The sequence below is a fragment of the Littorina saxatilis genome, linkage group LG7, assembly GCF_037325665.1.
Source record: "Littorina saxatilis isolate snail1 linkage group LG7, US_GU_Lsax_2.0, whole genome shotgun sequence".
NCBI classification, from domain to species: Eukaryota; Metazoa; Mollusca; class Gastropoda; order Littorinimorpha; family Littorinidae; genus Littorina; species Littorina saxatilis.
In genome coordinates, this window is record NC_090251.1 from 48,860,428 (window position 1) to 48,866,749 (window position 6,322).

Sequence of the window (6,322 nt, forward strand, 5' to 3'; positions counted from 1 at the left end):
GAAAGAGAGAGAGAGAGAAAGAGAGAGAGTGAGAGAGAGAGAGAGAATGAGAGAGAGAGAAAGAAAGAGAGAGAGGGAGAATGAGAGAGAGAGAGTGAGAGAGAGAGAATCAGAATCAGAATGTTTATTTGCGAAAACTCATGTTTATAGCAAAAGGGTTCTGGGGGGTTGGGTAATCGAACGATCCACGAACATCAGTGTACACATTGGTTTCAGTCTGTTACACAAAAACAATGCATCGTGATTCGGTCCGAAGCATCCAACTTGTAATCCAAGTCGGGAAATAACTTTTCCGTTTCGAACACGGTATTGTTCCATATCGATCGCGGTTTGTCACAAACACACATGGAATATGTGTGCTCTGTAGTTTTGCGACAACAGTCAGTCTGGCATGGCACGGAGGTAGTACTGTACCAGTGTAGACACGACATGGAGGTCAGTCGTGACGGATGGTCGATTTCTTCTCCAAAGACGTTGCGGTCGACTTGGGGCAGACGCCGGACACACGGGGGCGTTTCCTCCTCTTCTTGGAATGACGTTGTCTGTGCTGTTTCGCAGTCGTATGTCAGGACGTAGTCGTCTCCCCTTGCAATCAGCGTCTTCTTTCCACCTTTTCTTTCGCACACTACTTTTGTGAGAGTGCGGTTCCTCTTTCTGTTTAACAGTTTCTCTTTAAGTTGCACGTTCTGTGAGCAGTGTGAGGCTAAGTCGTAGACATCATCTGGTTCAAACTCTCGGTCCGTTGCTGCCAGTTCAGCTACAGTGGTTTCGTCGTCTGCTGTCTGTGACGTCACAGCACAACAAACCTCTGAGTTGACACTCTCGCACGTGGTTAAGCTTGCAGTGTCACAGTGGGCAGGTGTGTGCTGTGTCACAGTGGGCAGGTGTGTGCTGTGTGACAGTGGGCAGGTGTGTGCTGTGTGACAGTGGGCAGGTGTGTGCTGTGTGACAGTGGGCAGGTGTGTGCTGTGTGACAGTGGGCAGGTGTGTGCTGTGTGACAGGTGTGTGCTGTGTGACAGGTGTGTGCTGTGTGACAGGTGTGTGCTGTGTGACAGGTGTGTGCTGTGTGACAGGTGTGTGCTGTGTGACAGGTGTGTGCTGTGTGGCAGGTGTGTGCTGTGTGACAGGTGTGTGCTGTGTGGCAGGTGTGTGCAGTGTGACAGGTGTGTGCTGTGTGACAGGTGTGTGCTGTGTGACAGGTGCGTGCTGTGTTGGGGTGGCCAGGCTGCGTGTTTCACGTGATCTTTCTATGGAATGTTGTTGTTTGACACTGTCACTTGTCACTGCACTGGAATTTGCGTTATCATTATTGATCGTAGGAACAGGAGCTAAGTCTTTTAGTGGATGAGTTTGAAAGTCAGGCATTGTATTGCATGAATTAATTCCCACCTGTGTTCTCCTTTGCTCAGCTCTGAGCTCTGCTCGTCTCCTGTCTCGGCGGATCTGTGCAGCAGACTTTTTTCGCCACTGGCCGGTTGGTGCGGTAATGGCGGCTTCTTGTCCATGTTGGCTGGCGCTCAGCCCAACGAATGGTTGTGTGATGCGCCCGCAGCGTGTTGGCATACATACATGTGCTTGTCACATCCCGCTTTCAGCCTTCACCGCCGGCTAGCCAAGCTGCTTGCAGCACCGGCGAAAAAGAGAGCAGCCTTGCGTAAGTCTCTCCCTGCCTGTAAGCCTCTCCACAACAAGTCCTATGCAAGCTTTAAAGACCAACCAGAGAGCAAAACTTTTTTCTGTTCAAAACATTTGTGTCACAACCCAGGTTAATATTCCGAAAACGATTTTGCAAAATTTTGTGTTGCTGATTTTTTATTTAATAAAATCCGATTTCGCGCACCTGATCAAACTGCACCGGGCGGCCCTGAGGCCAGTGACGTCACTCGTGGAACATCATGGCGGACGGTTGTAACTCTGCGGTTGTATCTTCTACCGAAACAGACGTTCCCCCTTTCAAACGGCGAAGGAAAGTCGGTTACTACTGTGCAGTTGCGGAGTGTAACAGCAAGCATGCTGATGGTTTTACATTGCATCAGTTTCCTACTGATGCAGAAACTCGGCGACAGTGGATTAAATTCGTTCAAACTTGCCGAGCAGATTTCAGACCAAGTTTTGGTACGCCGAACCAGAACTCACGGATATGCAGTCTGCACTTCACTACGGATTGCTATCCAAGAAAGATTGCACTGGCTGCAAGTTTTGGACTTAAGCGAAGATGGTTTTAAACCATAAACCAGTGCCAACAGTGCAAAAACCGCATCGTCTGGCGCCAACAACAGTCACAACGGTGACTTGCTCGAGTACCGTGGGCGTGGCATCTGTCTCCACAGCCAGCAGCACTGTGACACAAGTAACAACGGCAGTTACAGCGCCAATTTGCTCTGCCATTGTGGCTCCAAAGCAGTGTTCGAGTCAGAGGAGCCTTTGCCAAAAGGGAACACCAAAGGGTAAGGTGGAAAATTGTATTGTTATGAAGAATACTAATAGGTTCAGTGACACTGACAATGCCATTATTGAAAAATTCTATAAAAGGGCGCTGCATTTGTCAACTTTCACTGAATAAAACTTAGTACATTTGTAAGCTTTGAGTAGAAAATTCTGTTTTCTTGAGTGTTAAAATTGTTTTAACTTAAAAAAAATACAGAAATAGAGGACTAAAGAATGATTGTAATATTGTGCTTGCAGAATCTGGAAGATGTTTTGGCAGTTGGGCCTTGTGAATGTGATGTAAAACCTAAACCATCTGACCATCATACAGCTGATTTGTCAGGATCTTGTGATGGAGCTAGTGAAACTGACAAACCTTCGCCAGTGTATGCAAGCACTCAGACAGAGGTAGGCATTGCATTTTTTAATTTTTTTTTATTGTATAGACAGTACAGATCTGCTTGTTCCCAATCCCACAGTCATTCATTGCAGTACTTCGTCATTCACACTTCTTATCAAGCATATTATAGCTGACACTGTAACTACTAAATGTGAGGCTGATCCACTTTGGCACACATTTGTATCTGATTCAGAGTTTCTAATTTTAGCTGTGTTTATTGATAAGTCATTGGATACATGTGTTGCACTTGCAGACCCTGTAATTGTATTCATGTACATATATATTGTCACTTTGTGTCACATGCTGTTCCGAATTGATGTGAATGAGTAAATATATCTAGATCTGTCAGTGAAATACTCTACTAACTTATCCATTGAGCAACTGTTATTGTATTATCATCATTTTCTGGCAGATTTTTTGCATAAATTGGTGACAATATTTTACTTCAGACACACCGCAGGATAAAAAGAAACAAGAAAATTCAAGTCACCCCAAAGGCTGCACAGAAAAGTAAGTAAATTATTTAAAAAAAGTGGTGGTGGTGGTCCTGTTTATATATATGGTGTGTGTGTATGGGTGGTGGGTCAATTAATTATTTTCAGACAAGACGTCACAAGAGTAGTCAGGAAAGTTTTAGACTTTAGACTATTTCTGGATATCAAATATCAACTGTCATAATCTGCAGTTTTTTAATGTACAGATGATATGTCTTTAGCAGACTGATAGTTTTTGCTTAATGATAGTAAGCCTTAAAATGAGCACTATACCTGCTAGCACTATGCAAAAGTGTACATGTGTGGGGGTTGGTATTGTGCACTCATCCTATCACATTTCAGCTGGAGATACTAAGAGGAATTTCTTTGCAGTATGTTGTGCTCTGTCAATAATTTCCACAATTGTGTCAAAGCAGGTAGGCAATAGAGATATGGAACTTGCAATTACAAAATACTGTACCTTGTCAAATGAAACACTGTTTCAGGACAATCATAGCTGCTCTGCATTTTAACGAAAACAACAACAGACTGCAGGCTTCTGACCAGACCGGAAAGGAACGCTACAGTTTGGTCTACAGGAAATCAAAGAAGGACTATTCCATCCAGTAAGTGAAAGTGGATTGCACCTTTGGTAAATGTTCTTTTACTCTCACAAGCTCAGACTTTTGGTACAGAAGTTATTTTTGTGTTGTTCGGTTTGCAAGTACATACAAATAAGCATGAAAGATGTAGAAGAATAACTTCCAAACATTTAAGTTAAGGCCAACAAAAAAAAAATTGTCTGTTTCTGGTAACATGGCTAAAAAAAATAGGGTCGGTAGGTCGGGATTTTTTTAATTTTTTTTTAAATTTTTTTTTTTTACCCCAAATGTAGACCAATAAAACTAACTTTAAAAATCGCGCAAAGAGACTGGATTCACTATACATAGAGACAAGACGCTTAACACATTTACAAATCGTCAGCGGACTTTCGTTTTCACACGTTTTTGTTGTTCATTTTCTCACCCTGTCCTTTACCACAACAGCAACAACAAAAAAATTTGAGTTTGGGAAAAAAAGTTTAGGGTCGGCGCCGAAATTTAGGGTCGGTCGGGTGACCAAAAACAGACAATTTTTTTTTTGGCCTAATGGAGATCAGAGAGTAACAAATAGCAATCATAGTCACAAATGTATTGCAACATTTTTTTTTCTTTGGCTGCTCAAAGAAAATAAAGAGAAACCATTTTTATACACATTCATACAGGAGCAATCCATACAACAGTGCAGGGGAAGGTAACACTAACAGCCACAGAAGAGTATGCCTATTTCAAAGTTGGTGGAGGGTCACTTAATAAAGTTCTCATTTGTTTGCAGCTTATGTGGGGAGACTGATGGAACGAGTGGTGGACTTGGCCTCTACACACAGCATCCAAGACATGGAACGGTCCATCAAGCAGTTGCCTCCGCGCCTTTGTGAACAATATGCCAAGCCTAACAAAGAACAGGCAGTCAGAGCACTAAAGTCTCGGTACAGCTACAAGGGGTGCTAATACGACCACATGTAGTCAGGACCTGTAGATGTGAATGTTTAACCTTCACAACTGCTTCAAAATATCTACTGGCACAATAGTAAACTGTCAAAAGAACTAGTTTTCGGGTTCCAAATATCCTGTGTAATTGCCTGTAGCGTTAGGAAAGGTTTCCCGGATCTTCCTGACAGCAGAAGCAGGGAGAGTTACTCGTACATCCTTGCCCAGCCATCCCCATGCAAACTTTGCCAGCATACGGTATGCAGTGCAGCGGTAGCGACTGCACACAGACAAAATTAGGCATGCTATGTAATGTCCATGTACATAGTACTTTCCAAGTAAACTAAAAATGCATGAATATCAGGCAGCAGACATCTTTCCCATGTATACTGTATCACATGGTGTCGATGATAAAATTTACATTGCAGCAAGACATTTGGTTTGGGTGTAAATGTTATTTTAAAACCCTTACACTGGTGCAATTCTGCAACACAGGTTACATAGCCACTGGTGAATTAACAGGGAGAAAAATAAAGAAAAACGATCATATAGGTTTTCGCATTCATGGGAGGTAATCGGAACCGACCAAACAGACTGAGCCAGTAACGCGACATATATATGTCGTGACAACCAGGTGACAGTATAGGAAAAGTAGCGTGACATATATGTAAATGAATCTATTACATTGAACCATAATTTGTAATTTTGCTCCTTGATATATTATATATATACCTGTTTTCATCAGCTATATCTCTTCCATACTGTTGCTGGCACCATCTGTAGCAAGTACGAAGTAGTAGATATCCAGACACACTGACTGGAATCCTGGGTGATGAGTTATGCAGTTCACACCTTGTCTCATCAAGGCTTCCATTTGCTCCATTTCTGTGCAACAGCGACATTCTTTGATTGTGTCCATGAGCTCACAGTTGTCACAATGACACCTAGTGCATAAGAAGAGGAGAGGAGAGGAAAATAAAATTGTTTGCACAAATCTACTTACTCTGTCAGTCTGCGTTTTGGTTTTTGATCAATAAAATATTCTTTTAATCAAATCAACTTCACTTGTGTTTGATTCTTTTCCCCATCTGTGTGCAAAAATTTGATTCCAATCATGTTGCTCAATTTAACACTGATGTGTTTGGTCAGTTCTTCAATATTCACATGCAACTTTCCTTAAAAAAAATTAAAAAAAAATAAAAACACATTCAATCCTGGTGATACAAAGACACACAAACATGACAATCCTATGGAAAAAAAGAAACAAACTCAAGTACTACAATTCCACAAACTAAAAAAAAGATGCTGTTGCTATTCACAGAGGAGATTATATTGAAAGTTCTGCACTGATGAAAAATAAACACATGAAATGAACACTGAGTTGATTGTTGACAGTGATTGTTAACTTTCAATAGTTGGTATTCTATGCCTAGCTTTGTTGTGTTCAGATCTTCAAAATCTCTGATAATGTAAGCAAACAGTGTCACAAAAT

General features: G+C 41.9%; 1 long non-coding RNA gene across 2 annotated transcripts; it reads left to right on the forward strand.

The window, feature by feature from the left end:
• Positions 1–1,729: 1,729 nt before the first annotated feature.
• On the forward strand, positions 1,730–5,885 carry LOC138971684 (uncharacterized). 2 transcript variants are annotated; one of them, XR_011457340.1, is made up of 5 exons: positions 1,730–2,448; positions 2,687–2,836; positions 3,278–3,338; positions 3,808–3,927; positions 4,676–5,885. It is a non-coding gene; the product is annotated as an uncharacterized lncRNA (long non-coding RNA). The 2 variants fall into 2 exon arrangements; XR_011457339.1 differs by having other exon boundaries at positions 1,730–2,836.
• Positions 5,886–6,322: the final 437 nt, after the last annotated feature.